The following is a 19,701-nucleotide window of genomic DNA, read 5'->3' as shown; positions in this document are numbered from 1 at the left end:
AGTTCTGATAGTGTCTTCTGGCACAGGTGAGCACTTTGTACTGGGCACCATTTACAACGATGGTGATGATCGCTGCCACCTTCCCAACAGAAAGTCAGCCCCTGTCTACCGAATACATCTGACCCGATCCATCAGAGCCTATGCTGTGGCGAACTACCACCACCGCCCCTGAAGGCCATGAGGAAGGGGTCCCTGCCGAGCAGCTCAGGGTCCAGGCTTCCCTGTCCAGCCACAGATGAACTCCACGATGCCTTCCTGCCCAGGGTCCTCCGTGGGACCGCTGGGATTCCAGCCATCATGTCACACGTTCTCATGTGTTGGCGTATTTCCATCAGAGCACTTGTCCTGCTTTTTAATACAGCTCTATGGGAGCAGGGCTAGATCTGTTTTTATTCTTCATTGCATTACCAAGCAGAGTGTCTCAAAAAAATATATACCTATAACAGATACTTAATAAATTGGTGTTGAATGAATGAAGGAATGAATGAACACGCAAAAGAATGAGTGATGGGTCAAATGAGCTTCTCCAGAGGCATTTCAGTAAGCGAGGTGGGAGTGATCCAGGAAAAACCCCAGCCGGCAGAGTTAGGTAGGCTCTGTTTAGCACAGAATGTGCGGCTTGGCGAATGTCGTTGATCAGAGAAAGAAAACATCTCAAACATGTGCTAGTGAGAAGTAGCGATGAACTTATTTTTCTTCTAATAAAATCAGCCTCATCAGGGATCCTGCGGAGCCCCCAGCTTGTGTGATAAAGCCACAAAATAACTGCAAGAATAGCAGATGGGGCGGGCCTCGTCCCACAGAAGCCCCAGTCCAACCCACCAACCTAATTACAGCACATGCCGTACCCAGCGCTATTCACTGTTTGTCACCCGAGGCATTGGCTGGATCAGTTTAGGGACATGAAAAACAAAGCAGCATTTTTGCCAAAGCCCTTGAATTTCTAGGCCTTGTGGTTTCCATTCAGACCATTCGTAAAGGACTGCAGGCTTCCAATGCCTTTGCTGTTTCAGTCTGTGGTGAGTCCAACAAAAAGAGAAACCTCGGGTCCTCGCCAGCAGAGGCCGAGGAAGGAATTTCTGTGCCTGGGCCGGTGGGCAGGAGGAACAGGGGCCTCTGCTAGAAACCCCACACTCCCAATGCAGCCTGGGTGGTCTCAGTGAGGGCCTCTGCAGCTCCTTCTTCCGCTTAGAGACCTGCAAAAAGGAAAGCAATCTTCACCATGGAGACCCTCTCCGAAGGAAGCTGTGCTATTTAATGAACCTTTGGAAAATGTTTCACTTTTCACACCTGCAAATGGTCCTTCGGTATTTGTCTTATGCCACAGGACTCCCTACATTTCTTCTCAAACCAAATAAACGTGAATGTTAGGGTCTCAGGGTCTTTTCCATCAGGCTCCTTTTTCCTTGGAATTTCTATCCTGCTTATCATATAGAACTAAGGATGGGACCTCTTTGCTGGATCATTACTCTTCCCGGTATGTAAGAATAGAAGGTTTCTTCAAAAGCAGGCTCGATTTATGTCAATCATGGATAACTTTTGCAGCACCATCTTAAAAAAGAGGAAAGAGGAAGAATTTCATCTGTGCTCCTGGCTCTTGCTTTCCCAGCAAGTGCTTTGGTTCATACTGGTGTATCCTTGAGGTCCTAGATTTCTTTCTTTCTCTTTGAGCCTGTTAAACTCATGCTGGCCACATCACTGAAGGGTCTCTAATTTCATAAACATGGTCTGAGAGTCTCATTAAGAAGCAGATTTTGTGGTGGTTAACCAAATCTGAGACGAGTGTGGAATGGTTAAGTTAATGATGGGGAGTCTATGTGATTCTGTTTTTTGAAGAGCTTTAATGACATAGATGAATATTTTTGTGTTAACTAGAAAGGAATCAGAATAAAAATTGTGTCTATGGTATGATTTCAACCATATCCATAAAAGAAAGAAAAACATCGACACATTAGGATAAAATTATGAGTGATTTTCATTCTCTGTACTTTCCTGTATTTTTTAATTTTGCACAGTAAACACACATATTTTCCTTTATTAAAAAATATTTTCCTGATTATAGAAAAAATGTATTCATTACTTTTTATAATTTATTTCCTAAGGCAATATGATAATAGTCTCAAAGATAGTAGAATTTGTATTTAATATACTTGGAATGAGAATCTAAGCAGTCTTTAAACACAAAAATATGTGAATAGAAATATAATAAATTTAGAAATATATTTAAATTTATATATATATATATATATATATATATATATATATATATATATATATAAAACATAACTCTTTTCCCGAAAGTAACCATGGTGAACAGTTCAGGCTGTAAACTTTTCTATAAATTTACATATGTATATGTTTATATTTGCATATATATGGGTTTGGAGTTTTTAACACTAATGGGATCCTATCATATGCATTGATCTGTAACTTTCTTTTTCTTAATATATCTTAGAAGTTCAACTTGTATCTCTCTGCAGAGATCTACCTTGTTTTTAACCACCATGTTATTACGTAACAGAGATGTGTCATGCGTTCATTCATTCTGACATTGATACACATTTGCCCTACTTCCGAGTTCTTACTTGAGCGTAAGGACAGCTACATATCCAAGGATGGTCCCGACAGTATTACAGGGAACATCTTCTACAGTGAACCTCCTCTACATGTAGCTTTGTGCATACACGAAAGTATCTCTGAAAGTTAGGTTTCTGGAATTGGAAATGCTTGGTTACCGAATTGTCCTGCCAAAAGGATTGCATTAACTAAGTCTCTAGTCAATAGCATCAGCACATTATCTTAGAAAAATTTTCTTTTCAGATTTAGAATCTGAAATCCCAGATTTCTTCTGATCAGTGTAATTTGTAGATCAAGACAATAACTGAAACAAATGCAAATGTGGAAACCATCATCAAGTCCCTTGAAACAAGGTGACAGTACAGTAAACTCAAGTAGTAAGAACACAGAACTGTTCTGGGAGTGGCTAAGGAATTGTTAACTTTTGAAAAATTCAATAATCAACACTTCAGTTCTACCAGTCATGATTTAATAGCTCTTAAATGATTCAGAAAATATGTATTTTTTATTTTACAAGGCCTCAAGAGAAAAGCTACTTGCGTTTCTTCACGTGTTTTGGATAAACGGGCAGAATCCATCCCCCTGTTGATTAAAAGCAGCTGAGGGCTGTGGCAGCCAGGTCGTCTCTGCACCTAGAATAAAGCAGCCACAAGAAGTGTGGAAAAGCCTTGGTGAGCAAGGAGGCTGCATCTTCCAGCGTCCGTCCATTTAGGAGGTACGACATTTTCTGCTGTTACCCACGGTCTGCCTTCCTCAGAGTGCTGGCACAGTGCTTTATGTACATGTCTTCACCTCCTATTCACATTTACGATGTTTTACTTATGCAATAAACTCAACATAGGAGGCTAATAAAACAGACACTTAGCTACCTACTATCCAGATTTAGAAACATTGATCACGTTGTATAATTTGCCTCAGACCTTTTTAAATTTTTTTATTTATTTATTTTATTATATTATGTTAATCACCCTACAGTACATCCCTGGTTTTTGATATAAAGTTCGATGATTCATTAGTTGCGTATAACACCCAGTGCACCATGCAGTACGTGCCCTCCTTACTACCCATCACCGGTCTATCCCATTCCCCCACCCCCTCCCCTCTGTAGCCCTCAGTTTGTTTCTCAGAACTTTTTTTAAAGAAACAAGATATTACTGTTGAATCTTTCAATTCCCAATCTATAATATCTCCCTCCAAAGAGGTAACCTCCATCCTGAAGTCAGTATAGTATCTTTTCTATCCATGTTTTCTATTTTCACAGCATTTGTATATATCCATTTGCAATAAGCATTATTTTATGCATTTTTAACTTATGAAAATAGTATCATAATACAGATATTATGAAACCTGACTTTTTTTACTCAAAAAATTTTCCACGTCATTTTTTTTCCAATGTTGATAGTAGAGTCAGTTCTTTCACATTAACCATTGTATCGTTAGGTATATGACTATACAAATCTGTTATTATTGTCTATTGATTCACATTTAATTGGCTTCCAAAATTTCGCTATTACAAGCTTAGTAGGTTTTACTGCTATTTCAAATGGGGTCTTTTAAAAATATATGTATATTTTTATATATTATGTATATATACTCTACATAAATATATAATACATTATGTCTATGTATATATATTATGTATATGTGTGTGTATATTTTATACATATATACACACACAGTTTTTAAAATTGGCATCTATTAATTTATAAGAATGACAGAAACTTCTTAGTGTAAATAGTTTATAGGATTCCTTGGATTCTGCGAGTAAACTATTACGGTGTCTTCAAATAATCAAGTTATTTCTTCCATACCAAGGTATAGCTCTTACTTTTTTTTTTCTCGTCTCACTGCAGTGTCTTGAACTTCCAACAAAATTTTAAGAAGTGCTGGTAACAAGTAATTTTGTCATGGTTTCACTTTAAAGAGAATGTGTCTAACATTCAATCATTACCTATGATATTTGCTGGAGGATTTTGGCACTGATTAGATTTCTTTAAAGGTTATGGGTTAAGACTTACAGGTTTCTTCAGATGATCTATACCTTCAGATTATCTATATACATATTGTCTACATTTTCAAATTATTAGCATGAAGGGTAGTCAGTCTCACAATTATTTTCAGTCTATATGTTATGTATAGTATGTTCCCCTTTTCATTTTATATTCCCTCTATATTTTTGATGGATTTTTCCAGAAGTTTGTCTATTTTATCAGTCTTTTTAATAACCAGCCTTTTTTCTTGTTAATATTCTTTATTGTTTCTTGGATTTCCAGTCTATCGATTTCTGCTCCCATCATTTGTATTTACTCCCATCAGTTTGTTCGTTTTTTCCTTCTGACTGACTTCAACATTTTGGCAATCCTATCTACTCTTCAGGCCTTGTATTTAACTTGCCTCCTCCAAAAGCACCATTGAGAAGCCCTAATCCTTGGAGAAATGACAAATATCCAAATGTTCTACAGAAGGACTCTACAGATCAGATACAAATTCTAGGAAAGCTTACTTCAGAAAACCAGGAAGGTGACAGGCTTGGCTCTGCCGGTCCTCTCTACCAGATCCTTGTCAAGATAACACTTGACTGCAAATGGTTTTATAAAGTCAGTCTCCTGGAAAGCCAATTATTTTCCTCAGAAGCTGGGAGAGAGGAGACAGTTCATGCAGCATATGCATTCTAACCACCCAGGGGAGAATCTTTGTGAGGAGCAAACTCTCTGGTGGTGTTTGCCCTGTAAATATAACACTTAGGGCAATAAATGTAGTTTTGTAGTTACTCACTCATCAGACATCTTGCCATCTTATTTTGTGTGTGGAAGCCAGCAGAGTTCCATCCAGTGCGGCTCAAAATGTCCCATCTCCCTGAAGCCCTAGACCTCTTGCAAGTTACTTTGCCCCTTGATATCTAGATTGTCCATCTTTAAAATGTTGGAAAAAATGGTTCCTCCCTACCTCACTGTATTTCTTTCAGGCTCTCCTGAGATAATGCATGTAAAGAATGAATGCCAGGCATATATAAAGTGCACAGTAAAAACTGGTGATTAATGAAAAAAATAAATAAAAATAAAACATATAATTTCCTTGAACTTAGCTCCCCAAATTCAAATAGTCATGCAGTGCTTCCAGTTTTGCTTTAGGTATTTCTAATTCTATCCCCTTTATTGCATCCTCTCAATTACTGTGTTTGTTTATACCCTCAGCCTCTCACCTGAAGTACTGTGAAGTCCTAACAGGTCTCCCTACCTCAAGTCTTGGGGTGTCGCCTCCTCTAAATCCACTCACCACACTGCATGCATAGAGGTATGTGTCTAAAAGTCTGCTATGACCAGTCATACCTCTGCCTTAAAGCCCAAAGTCTCCCCAAATCTATAAGATCAGACTTTCCTAGTAAAGCATTCAAAACTGTAAGAATTCTTGGGTGCCTGTCTGTTCTTGGCTTTCCAGCTCTTCTCCTACTACATCCTCCTGCAAACTTTAGAGTCTAACAATACCTAAATACTTGTAGTTCCCTACATATTTCATGCTATGACATACCTTTGAGACTTTGTTCATGGTAGTACCTTGTACTTAGTGTCTTGCAACACCCTTCCTATTTTTTTAAACACTGAGTAACTCAGTCCTCCTAACACTGCATGAATTCTGAGGCTCCTTATAAAAAGCTTTGCAGATTCATCTGGATCTTTTGAGATACTCACTCACTGGTAGTATCCAGCCAGGCTCCATACTGTGAGAAGCCCAAGGACATGGACAGACGAATTATAGAAAAATCAAGTTAACAGTACTAGCTGACCTCCTAGATACTGACCAAGATCAACTGCCAGCCATGAGCCATCTTGGATAACCAGTCCTGTTGAGCCTGAAGGTGATTCCACTCCTGGCCATCATCCGACTGCAATCGCATAGGAGACCCGCCCCAAAGACCCTTCCCAGGTGAGCCAAATAAACATATGGTAACATGAAATATAATAATAAATTGCTATATTAGCCAGTGAGTTTTAAGGAGGTTTGTTATTTAGCAATTGATAACCAGAGCAGTCTCCTGAAATAGACACTCAATAGTTAGTGGTTCAGCTGAAAAGGAAACTGATGCCTCATATACTTGCATTGGCGTGGCTTACATTTTTGAGTTTCCCGTAATTTATAAATGTAGTTTACCTCTAGAGAAGGTAACTCATGCACAAACTCCATGTCTGTGAGAATGTATACTGAATATATGGACAATTTGTCTTTCAGTGACTCCTTAGATCATCACATTGCTTGAGAATGACAAGCTAGACACCATGTAAAAGTCATACACCTCTGCTTCCCAGTTTGGAGAATTAAATGGATTTTATCCACATGTGAGACAGTTGAAGTCCAGGACAATTGTTATTTTCTTATCTCTTTTCATGGTCAATTCTAAAACAGAAATGTTCCTTCCCAGTGTTGGGGTCCCAGTCAGCTTTATACCTCATATCCTGAAGTGTCTGCTTAGAAGACCAGAGAAGGCAAATGGCAAACTGGAGATAGAAAGAGATATCCTTAAATTGTTTGGCTTTACTTTCAAAAAAATGATTTGGAAAATGCTGAGTATTAACTTCAGTAAGAATGAGCATGCCCACCATAAAGGCAAATGGTTTGTAAAAAGGAGTCCTTTATCTACCAACATCGTAGGACCATCAGTAAAACACCTAATTGCAGCTGCGCTGTGAATAAAGTTGAGGTGGTATGAATGTGACGTTCTCCACATAGCTGAAACACAAAGCTTGGCCTGGATTCTGAGGTTTGGTGTGCTAAATATCTTCTTCCATTTGCCCCTTCAGGTTCACTTCTTTCTACCCTGCTACAAACCCAGGGGGATTCCATCAGGGGGTTCCACTGACACCTGACTTCCCACTGGTTCAGACAATGGAAGGCTCTAGCAAGAGGGTAAGAAGCAGAAGGAAAGTGAAGTCGGAGTATTAATTCTCCAGCTCCCCTTTTGATGGAGCTTCGTTGCTGTCATTTGGCTGCTCCCACTCCTGAAGGCCACAGCTCCTGTTGGGTAGCCTTATACATAGAGTTCTTTCTGTCTTGGTTCCAACAACCAGTCCTTTCCTTGCTCCTTCAGATCCAAGGGTGTTACTACCTCCATCCCTGGTTGCTTTCCCTAAATCCTGCTCACACTTGTATTAAACTCTTTAAATAACCCAAATTGAACACATTGAACCCTGACTGCTATAGATGGTGTATGCTGATGTGGCATTCTGTCCCTATCTCCCATCCCCCCACGACCAAAACTATTTTCTATGCATGTGGTAGAGAGGACCAGGAAGGAGGAGACATGGAGTTTCCTGCCACAGCTTTTGGCGTGGGTCTTTGAGAATCCCCTACTTGAGGATAACACAGGTGGGTTATTGTTGGGTAACCAGACCTCCCATTTTAGCTAACAGACCGCAGCATCTAGGTCTTCTGCTCATGCACACTCTACAGTTTGGTGCTATTCCTCCCCTTGCCAAATGGGGACTGGATGAAGTGTGAACCCAGCTGCATGTAACCAGCAAATCAAAAACCAGGTCAGTAGATCTGAAGAAGCAGGGGAGTGAAGGAGGATCTAAGACATAGAGCCAAAACAGAGAAATAAGGGGACTTAATAGATAAGGCACATTCCAGTAGGTGGAAGGGAATTGAGCTAGGAAAGTTCCTTGGCATTTTTTTCTATTGTTCCTGGATTTATTATGTGGATGTAGCATATTTAATGGGGCTAAAGAGACTGGACATTGTTTTCCCAGAATTTTCCAATTTCCTCCTTCTTTTCAAACCCAAGAGATTTCTCTCAAGACTCCCTTTAGTGGTTTCGGACTGACTTCCAGGGAGCCCTGGTTCCATAGAGATACCACAGAAGCCTCTTTGAGGGTGAAGGATCTCAGCAGGTGGGACTCCCAAGTCAGTGGCTGCCCCCAGTCCTGACCACTCAAATTAGTTCTTTATTTATCTTCCAAATTGGGTTCTATATAGCATTTCATTTTTCAAAGGTGGGAGGGGGGAGGATTCTGCTACTTGAAAAAGGAAGAAAAGTGAGAACCATTGCTCCTCTCTCCTCTTTTGAAGTCTCCTTAGGGTTTGCTGGTTCCGAGGGCTAAGGACAATCTCCTGATCCTTTTTTTCCTTATTTCAGAGCCTCTCACAGCCAGAGGCGGAGCTGCAAATACTCAGAAGCTGAGCATCTCCGAGTTGAAGCAACCCTGTGGTCATCTGTCATCTACGTTGTCACAGTATTCCTCACAGCAGGACAACCAGCCTGTGTTCGAACACCTCTAAGGACAGGTAGTTCTCCCACGCCAGCAGCCCACCTTCCATTCAACAGCTCGAATGGGTAAAATGCCTGCAGTTAGATGGTTCCAGATTATACCTCTGTATGATTTGGGTCATTTTGCCTTCTAGCCATATACAAATACAAAGTAAGTCTATGTGACAATGCTTCCAATAATTAACTAAAGCTATTAAAGAGTAAGTCTTTCCTCCTACCTAAAATTTCCAGTTAAGTTCTTCACTATCCTTACATGAGTCCTTGTTTATCCATATCCGCTTTAAGAAGGCCCAAACTGGAATAATTTAGATGTGCTGTGACCAACTAGAACTAACCTGGATACCACACTAATTTTAAAAGAGCCTAAAATACCTTGGTTTTAGCAGCCACATCACACTTAGAGTTCATTCACAGTTTGTGGGAAATAAACACCAAAGTCTGCTTTAAAGCCATATACCTCTTGTCCTTAGCCAAAATTTGGGGGGGGGCTAAATGTAGAATTCCATTTATCCATAGTCTAGTCATTCTACCAGTTTCAGTCCATCACCATAGCGTATTGTAATCTTTTTTTTTAAAGTTTTGATTCCATTATTCAACAGATTCAACATAGTTTTGTGACATACCCATAATTAATGAATAATAAAGTGAATTTATAGCACATGCTTCAACTAACATCCAGGTCATGAAGTTTCCAATCACTGCCATAGTGTATCTATGTAAGAGGTTAAGCAAATATATTAGAAAATGACCATTAATTGTTGAAGGGGAATGAACAAATGAACTTTAAAATTAAATAAGACCCAATTACAGCCTGACACCCACAGGGAACATTATCAGGTCTTCTTTAAAGGAGATAAAGAGTTGGGGAGCTTTAGCCAAGGAGCCGAACCCGCTGTAAGGAACAGACAAAAGCATGAGAAGAACTGTTACTCCCAGGCCTGTGGTCCATGACAGCTTCCGGTCAAACAGCAGAGAATGCTGCCTTGATCCTTTCTAATCAATCCACTGAGGCTCCAGAGAATAGAAAGACGGCATCAAGCTGATGGAACTGGCACTAGGTGAGAGTAGGGGGAAGCAAGGTGACTGTGTCTAGAACCCTCTAATAAGCTGATTTTTGAGTCACTAAAAGAAGTGATGACCTCTAAGATCCTTGTAGCCCTGGATTTGAGGATTAGATGAAGGAAAAAATAGACAAAACGGATTGGACTACATATGTGAAAGATAAAAGAGAAAGAAACGGATAATGGAAACTTGACTGGGTGTGTAGCTCCCTGTGTTTTTCCTCTAACTGGGTTTCTCCTTAAAAATATGGCTGGAAGTACATTATAGGGATGGGAGAAAGCCTTTGGCAAAATTCAACATTTTTTCATGAAAAAAAAAACTTTTAACAAATTAGGTATAGAAAGAATGTACCTCAACATAATAAAAGTTATATATGACAATCCCACAGTTAACATCATACTCAATGTGAAATGAGTAGGCACTCAAAGAATAAAGTGAAACTGGTGTTGTGTGTGATGGTTTAGGTGTAGGAACCAAATTGCCTGTGCTTGAATCCTCTTCCATGACGTTATTAGCATGACCTTGAAAAATGTTCTTAAGTTCTCTGATTGTGACCCTTGTCTTTCAAATGATGGTAATTATTGTATCCACCTCACAGGTTTTTTTGTGAGGATTAAATGCAGTAATAATCCAAAAGTGCATACACCAATGTCTAGTGCTTAATGAGCTTTCAAGAAATTAGCTGTTGTTAATTATGGTAAAGCACCAGGTGCTAGAAAAGATTTTGAAAACCCAATCTTCGATTCAAATTCCTTTCAAAGGAAGCCATGGATAAGGTGGATGGAGAGAAGATGATATGAATAAATGGGGAAACTCGCTCTCTTCAGACTCTACCAATTGTCTCCATCGGGGCATTTGAAGGTTGCTCAAGAAACCAGAATGCATGGTAGTTTGAGGAGAGATGTTGGGTGTTACTGACATGGTAAGGTCCTGAGGAGACCTCAACTTCAGAAAGATGAATTAGATGAGGGACACCATCTTCTACCAACAAGGTAATAAGCAGTGCTCTTGCAGCCCTAGTTAACTCTCTTCCTTGGGTATTTTTCCTTCATGGTGTTTGCCAACAATTAACAGTTGGCAGAGGTTGTCCTAGGGTTTGAGGTGAGGCTGTGACATAAATGAGCTGCTATTTGGTTTTCTTAGAGAGTTTATAAATGTTACTCTTTACATTGAGAGACCTTTTGGGGATGACCTTTGTGTTATTGAAGACAGTCCCACTATTGGTTCTCCATACTCTTCCTTTGTACATACCGATCCTTTGTATCTTCTAATGGAGGTGGCAATTTCCTAAGACACGGTGGGAGGGAGTCCTGGCCTGCAGGTTAGGAGACCTGGGTTCCATTCTGGCTACTTGTATAGCTTTGAAGTCATTTATTTTCTCTAGGTCTCAATTTCCACATGTGTCCGATATGGAATAAGATTAGAAAGCACCCATGGTGCTTTCAGCTGTGATATTCTACCCACTCTTTGTGTAAAATACCCCAATGTCTGGGGTGCCCAGTCATTATTAATTTATTCCATCTATTAGTTATCCCTTGATTATATATTTAGTATTTTCCTTTTCAATATTTTTAAGTTCGTTACACACAAAACACAAAAAATTACAGATTTTCATACATCTGCCATGTAGATCTCACAGATGTTACTATTTTGCTGTATTTGATTCAGATTGGTTCTTTAAAAAGAAATGAGACATTAGAGATAATAAACCCCCATTTCTTCTCTCCCAAGAAATAAGCACTATCCTTAAATTAGTAATTATTCTCAGTATATAGTATTGTTTTTAAATTTTAAAGTGTACATATATAATATGCTATAAATTTCCTCATTTTTGCTGAACTTTATATTTTCCAGATTTATTCACATTACCACCTATGGAATTATTCATTCATTCATTTTAACAGTGGCTTAGTATTCCAGTGTATGAATATACCACAGTTTATCCATTCCCCATTGATGGCCTTTTAGACGGTTTCCAACATTTTGCTATTAAAAATAACATTGCAACAACCAACTATGTAGAGCTCTCCTTGAGCACATGTGTGAGAGTTTCCCTAGGGTAATTACTTAGAAGCAAAATTACTTGGTGGCTGGGTATGTTTATTTTCAGTTTTTCTAGATAATGTGAAATAGCTCTCCAAAGTGCTTGTAGATATTTACACTCTCAGCAGTACTAAATGACATATTGTTTTCCCATATCCTTGCCAGCATGTGTGTTGTAAGACTTTTAAATTTTTTCCAATCGATGGGTATGAAATAATATTTTCTTGATGTTTTCATATATTTATTGGCTATTCAGATTTCTTTGTAATTTTCCTGTTCCTATCCTTTGCCCATATTTTTTTGTTTGTTTTGTGTGTATGTGTGTGTTTGTTATTGACCTGAAAGATATCTTTGTATATTTTGGATACTAATTCTTTTTTTATTATTATTTTAAGAGTTAGAAATATCTTCTCCTAATTTGTAGCTCATCTTCTAATTGTTACGTTGGTTTTTTCACCAAAAATTTTTCCAGTTTTTTGTAGCTAAATTTATTAATTTTTTTAAATTTTTTATGCCTTTTTTGCCTTGTTCAAGAAAACCTTCCTTATGCCAATATTATAAACATATGCCATATATTCTCACAAATGTTTTACAACATTGCTTTGTTTCAATAGCTAGGCTTTTAATCCATATGGGATTCAGTTTTGCATAGAAGACTAATTTTAATTTATTTATTCTACATGAATAGCTAGTTGTCCTGGCATCATTTGTTAAATATCTTGTCCTTTCTCCATTGACTGGTATTGCCACTACTCTCATTCACAAAGTTTCTACATAGGTGCGGGTCTATTCCATTGCTGGGCTGGACTAGTCCCACTTTAATTACTGTAGCTTTAGGGCAATTCTTGATAGCTAGTATGGTAAGAATTGTTTTTATTCTTTTTCTTCATGGCTATACTTTACCCTCCACTCATTCCTGTGAGTTTTACAATCTGTTCACTCCCACCAAAAAAAAAAAAAAAAAAGTGTCTAGTATTTGGAATGGCATTGAATTTATAGGTACATTTGAGCAGAATTATTATAATGCTATTGAAACGTCCCATATCTCTTTATTCAGATCTTTTTTTCTTGTTTGTAAAATATTTTATAGTGCTTTCCAAAAAGTTTTGTCCATCTTTTGTTAATATATTCCTGTTTACCTTATAATTTTCGTTGCTGTTGTGCATAGGATCTTTATCTAAAATTATACTTTCTAATTTTTTTCAAAAACGAGAAAGTCCATTTTGTGGCCCCTGGAGTAGAAAAATGTTAATGATTTTTTTGTGTATTGATTTTTAGCTTGCAAACTTGTTCTCTGTTCATGCAAATATTTTTGTCTGTAGAGTCTCTTGAAATGTGAATCTCTTGAATTTTCTATGTAGGAAATCGTATCTGCTGATAATGAAAACATTGTTTTTTCCTTTCCATATCTTGTACTTTTTACCTTTTTTCCTTGTCTTATGCTAGCTGGGATCTCGAATACAACATTGAGTGGAGGGGATGAGTGGGGGATACTGGTCAATTTCCTGGTTCCAGAAGACCCTCTTGAATATTGTTTCATCCTTAAGTCTGTGATTCAGGCAGGTTCTTGATTGGGATTCCCTTTAAAACAATATAAGCCTGGAGAGCCCCTTTTCCTCTTCTCTCTCAACAGTTATTCATGGTGGTGGGTGAGTACTGATTAGACATACATTGGACACTTCGAGTTGTGGAATTATTGATGAGCTAAGCGATCAGTTGTTTGGTTTTTCTGCTTGTGATTTGGGATAATAAATATTGGGCCAGATGAAACCTACACTGGTGAATTTCCTTACAACAGAGAAGTCACTTTTCTGGATGATGTAGCTGCAGAAGAATGTAGGTCATGAGCCGAATGCTCGGTTTTGTCTCCAGGGTCTGACTACACCTCTAGATGGAACGTGAAGGTGGTTGTAATGTGGAGGGCTCAGCCTGGTAGAGGACTGGCTTCCTTGGGCCCACCCAGGCCACCAGCCTTCAGTTATTTTGGAGAAAAAATTTCAGGGAGTTTTAGATTATGATTATTTTTATACTGTATGTTGAATGATGGAGCTAGGGAGTAAACTCATATTATGAAAGATCCAGCATCTTTAGCAATGAGTGCAGGAAAGAGAACATCTTGATTACACATGAACATAAATCCAACATGTGTTTAATTCCTGAACCTAACTGCCTGGCAGAAGAACTTTGGACTGGGGCTAATGGTGCAGCAAAGTAATTTTCTACACTAGAAACTCAAAAATCATAACAGGGTGTAATAGTAAAGTCAGGAGGATAAAGAGCCACCATGGCAGACCTGAAGAGAAGAAGTTCATTATAGAACAATCTCACCTGTAATCCAGTCTTCTGGGGTTGGCTCCATGGATGGTGTTTTAAGGACTTTACAGTGAAGTGCACTGAAATTACCAGAAGAAAGTTTAGGCCAATGGATTCCCAAGGGCACAAGTCTTTCAGGGGATGGGGCACGTGATTCCCCCACAGAATAAATACCAAGAATGCTAATGCTTTTATTATGTTAAGATTCTCTTAATAACTAGTTGTACTGGGGAGCCACTTGTAGAGGAAGGAAGGGAGGGAGGGAGGTTGTGAGGAGGGAAGGAGGGAAGGAGAGAGAGAGAGGGAAGGAGGGAGGGAAGGAAGGAAAAAAGCGATGAACAGCATGGTTTGCAAAAAAATCATCACCAGTCATCTAAAGAAGAAGTAGAAACTGTTGTCGATTTTGTGTCAGTCCTCACCTAATCCTTTGGGGTGAAGGTCTTACCTAAGTACTGTGTGGCCCAGGCTCAGTGGTGACATAGGGGGCTTAATAGCCACGCTTTCTCTTTAGCTAGAATGACCCTGTGTGCTGGTTTGCCCGTAATGGACTTGGCTCATGCATTTTTGTGGGCATATTAGTTAGTGTTGTAACTCTTCACTCTAAGCAGTAGTCCTAGTTATACTCTAAGCGATGGGTGCATCCCATGGAGACCTTGCCCAAACCTCTCTTGTAGATATGTTTTGTGTCACTTACCTGACTCCCTGCTGAAGAGTGACCTCTTTAAGGCTAGAGACTACACATCACTCATCTTCGCGTGCCCAGTTTTTATCACTGTGTCTGACAGTTAGGAGGTGCTCTGTATTTCAACAATGGACGGATAAAATGCTACATTAAGGAGTCCTTCTGTAAGTATTCGAATTAATGAAAGTACCTTTGGGAGGTGATATTTTGTGTCATTTATGAGCACTTGAATGAAGTGCTTAAAACTAGATCAGAGGATGGACCTCCCCACCCCTTACCCAGGAGGAGGAGTGTGGGAACTACATGGGCAAGTACTTCAAAAAGCTGATGTGTACGATCAGAGGCAAACTCTGTACGCTTCTCAGCTTGGCATCAGTTCTGACTTTGAGCCTATCTTCTTCTTGATGGTAAAAAAAAAAAAAATGCCGTAGTAAAAATGATTCAAACAGCACTTTGAGATCTTAAAGAGAGCTCTACAGTTCTTATGGGGTCCCAGCTCTAAGCCGTGCAGTCATTCCCTGTGCAGTCAGCGAGAGCACCTTGGGAAGGGCACGGTCCTCTCTACACTCTGCAGACAGAATCACAGATCTATAGCTGGAAGTGGTCTTGCACTGTCTAGTTCCAATCTCTCATCCCAGATCTGAGAAAACTGGCTCAGGCAGGCTGAGCAATTGGCGAAGCCCACAGAGCTGGTTCGTGAAAGGAGCCAGTTCAGGTAAAGAAGAACTCCCCCTCGAGTTCCTCCTGTCCTCAAATATCATTGTAAAATCTAATTTACATCTCTTTTTCGAGTATCCTGATTTCAACCCCTTTCCTGCTTTCCAAGACCTCCGGGGATTAGGCTCTGCCAGTTGGCAAAGTCCTGCCTTGATCAGCAGAGCTCAAATTTGCACCAAGTGAGAATTCAGGCTCCCAATGGCAGAGGAAAATGTTGCAGACCGATGTCCAAATAATTTTGGAAGCACTGAGTGGCTCGGGACCCTGCTGACTCTCCCGAGGGCAGGTTTCTTGTCCTGTACAACAACAAAGAGAAGAGTGAAGCGAGGCGTCAGACTCATTTGAGGGTATAGGAGGGCGAGTCATTCCCACAGGGCGGGGGAAGGAGGATTGTGTCTCCACACACATATGAAATTGACAATAGTACTCCCGTGCGGCTCTTGAGGTGAAGGCCGACACTTTCTTTTTGTGTGTAACCCCAGCACAGAAACTGACGGGAACACATGTTCCATCCATGAATTCTGAAGTTTGGCAGCTAATAAAGGGTCCTGAGACATGGCATAAATGAAGGCAGATCATCTTGGCTGCCCGTGCCGTCATGCGGATGGAAAAATGTGCTGGGTAGAAGTAAACAGCCTGCAGGACACAGGCTGGCTCAGGAGGGTGGTCTCCAGGGTGGGTCGGGAAGCTGGCCTCCCCTCCTGTCTCCCTCAGACCTGTCTTTATTAACGACCTCAGGGAGTGAGCAAGGGCTTGAAGATGAAATTCACAGATGATGGGGAATGGAGAAATGTGACAAACACCAGCATAAGCGAAAGGACAACCTAAAGGAATTAGGAAAATGGGAAAGGCCAGGGACAAAATGCGGATCATCATGGAAAAATGCAGATGGATACATCTGAGGCGAAATGATCCACAAACCAGATATTCATGGGGCAGAAAAATTTTAAAGCACATTAAGAATAGAAACATCTGCTATAAAAGGGTTGCTTCTGACAGTTACAGAGACCGAGGTGGAGTGTGCAGGCAGGGAGGGAGGGGGCTGGGAAGGTGGGGGCCCTTAGAGGAGGCCTCCTTACAGCTGTGAAGTGACCTCACTCTAGGGCCTGCTGCATCTTGCTCCTCACCTAACACCTGCGTGGCCTGTTCCGATGCCTCCAGGGGTCGGCTGGGGTGCAGTGCATGTCTTGTTGGTGCGGGGAGATGTGGGTTGGGAGTAAGCAGATAACACTCCAACCTCCAGACATCGACTTTGGAGTGAGTTTTCCAGACTGTATTCTTTTATTCACTCTTATTTTTATTAGCTTTTTCTTTCTTTTTGTAAAATAGATTTCCTCTATCGAAGAACATCTATTCTTTTTTGTTTTACTTGAGGTAAAATTGGCATATATCATTATATTAGTTTCAGGTGTACAACACGATGATTCAATATTTGCCTACACTACAAGTAATCACCACAATAAGTCTGGTTACCATCCTTCACCATACAACCAAGCCTCTTTATCGTTTTCACCCACCCTCAACCCCCTTCCTGTCTGATAACCACCAATCAGTTCTCTGTATCTATAAGTTTTGTCGTGTTTTCTTGTTTGTTTCTTTGGGGGTTTTATTAGATTCCACATATAAGTGAAATCAAACAGTATTTACTTTCACTGTCTCACTTATTTCACTTAGCATAATGACCCCAAGGTCTATCTGCATTGTCACAATGACAAGATTTTCTCCTTTTTATGGCCAAGTAGTATTCCATGTTTACATATACCACATCTTCTTTATCCATCTATCTATTGATGGACACATATGTCATTTTTATATCTTGGCTATTGTAAATAATGCTGCAGAGAACATAGGGGTGAGTATATCTTTTCAAATCAGCGTTTTTACGTTCTCCGGATAAGTAGCCACAAGTGGAATTGCTATGGAAGTTCTATTTTTAATTTTCTGATAAAGGTCCATCCTGTTTTCCACAGTGGTTGCACCAATTAACATTCCCACCAACAGTGTAAAAGTACTCCCTTTTCTCTACAATCTCTCTAACACTTATCTCTTGTCTTTTTAAAATAGCCACTCTGACAGTTATGCGATAACTCGCGGTGGTTTTGATTGGCATTTCCCTCATTATGAATGATGTTGAACATCTTTTCATGTGTCTGTTGACCATCTGTCTGTCTTTTTTGGAAAAATGTCTGTTCAGATCCTCTGCCCATTTTTTAATCAGATTGTTTGGCTTTTGTTATTAGATTATGAGTTCCTTATATATTTTAGATATTAGCTCCTTATCAGATATATGATTTGCAAATATCTTTTCCCATTCAGAAAGTCGCCTTTGTATTTTGTGGATTCTTTCCTTCACTGTGTGCAGAAGTGTTTTATTTTGATGTAGTCCTGTTCGTTTATTTTTGCTTTCATTGCCACTGCCTTTGGAGTCAGATCAAAAAAAAAAAAAAATCCAATAGTGATGTCAAGGAGCTTACTGCCTATGATTTCTTCAGACTATTCTTTAAAAAAAAAAAAGGAGTGAAAAATATTTCCATCATAGAACAAATATGTCCTATTTATGTCATGCAGAATAATAAATTTGGGATAATTTTGTCTTTGTTATTTCGCTTTGAGAAATTTGTTACCAAAATTCTCTCTTTTACCCTCACTTGTAAAATTTCAACAATTACAAACTGATGATGACCAGAGATTCTCACATTTTCCAAAACAGCCAGCATGTTTATAACTTTGGAAATTGCTCTGTTTTGGAAAGTCCTGCCTGAGACCCCACTGAAGTGCTCTGTATTGATGGGGCCTTCAGCCTGAGGAATTCTGAAGAAAACCAGAGCCCTCCACTCCTCTCCTATTATAGTGGAGTCAGAGGTCCCTGGCATGGGCCTACTTTCCCTGAAAGTTTGTCATCTTGTTTTGAGCAGCTCTTCAGTTTAAGAAAGCGAGGCCAGCAACGAAGGTCTCATGACTGCTGATCAAAGTCACTAAAGAAAGTGTGGGTTCCTGGGAACTTCTGTTATCCCTGCAATATTCTCCAGAGGAATTATTCCAAACATATAAACTGAAATGGCATATTTAACCCTGCATAATTGAAGAACGCACCTCTCACTGCAACAGGAAACCGCTTAATAGGATGTTGGGGTTTTGTTTCCAGATCTTTCCATCTTCCTTTAATCACAGTAATTCCCGACAGGGCAGCAGATCAGAATCACCTGGGGAGCTCGTTGATGACTGGGACTTGGCACCGCCCAGAGCAGGGTTGGGGGGAGTGAGGCGGGGCCTGGTGGTCCAGGATGTGGTGGAGAAGAGAGACGGAGGCCGAGTTGCTGTGTGCAGCTGAACCTTCCCAAAGCTACTCCACCTCCCCATTCATGACTTGACCGGGGCTAAAGAACACCTAAGCTAATTAACTCCCGGTGAGTCGTCGGATGGTGCAGCTGGAGATGCAGTTTGGGGAGCCTGGCTTTAGGACTCCCTTCTGAGGCACAGCGTCAGTAGGTGACCATGGGTTCAGGAGCCAGAGGAGCGTGGAGTCACGTGGCTCAGCTTCCTGCCTCTCATCCCCACCCTCTCATGATAACCCTGGAAAGCCCATTCCTGGGCGGTGGCTGGGCTGGCCCAGGCTGGGTTGAACGGAGTCTGGAGGAGGGAGAGAAGGTGAGGGTTTATCTCCAAGAAGTCAAAATCTGTTGTCAATTCCAAGGGGCCAAGAAACAAGAGGCAAAACAACAGGGTCCGAGCAAGGGAAAACACAAGCAGTTGATGTGGGAATGAAGAAAGATAGAGAGGGACTTGTCCTCAGGAGTGAAGGCAAGCCTAAAGCTCGGTTTGTGTTCTCGGAGTGGATGGGGAACAGCTGTTGGCCTGGAGAGATTGGATGCGCACGTCTCGTGTAGAAGTTCAGCGTTAGGACGACTGCAGCTGACTGCATCTTGGCTGAAAGCCCACTTCTGCTTCTGCAGGTCCCACTAAGTATGGCCTGATAGAAAGCCCTGGACCCCCGCGGGGAAAGAAGCGGGAGCAAGGTCAGTCCCAGGTAGCCCAGTATCCGTGG

General features: G+C 40.3%; 1 long non-coding RNA gene across 1 annotated transcript in view; it reads left to right on the top strand.

Moving 5' to 3' along the window:
* The window catches only part of LOC123804113 (uncharacterized), a 439,047-nt gene extending 424,550 nt beyond the window's left edge, over positions 1 to 14,497 (top strand). The window contains exons 6-10 of the long non-coding RNA XR_015723132.1: positions 3,095 to 3,292; positions 5,772 to 6,501; positions 7,374 to 7,479; positions 8,708 to 8,856; positions 10,663 to 14,497. This is a non-coding gene — a long non-coding RNA (uncharacterized LOC123804113). The remainder of the gene's footprint in view (positions 1 to 3,094; positions 3,293 to 5,771; positions 6,502 to 7,373; positions 7,480 to 8,707; positions 8,857 to 10,662) is intronic.
* The last annotated feature ends 5,204 nt before the right edge of the window (positions 14,498 to 19,701 follow it).

The sequence above is a fragment of the Ursus americanus genome, chromosome 36 (genome assembly GCF_024610735.1).
Source record: "Ursus americanus isolate L20-20 chromosome 36, mUrsAme1.1.p, whole genome shotgun sequence".
Taxonomy (NCBI): domain Eukaryota; kingdom Metazoa; phylum Chordata; class Mammalia; order Carnivora; family Ursidae; genus Ursus; species Ursus americanus.
The sequence above is the reverse complement of the archived record's forward strand: the minus strand, read 5'-3'. Positions and strand labels throughout refer to the sequence as shown.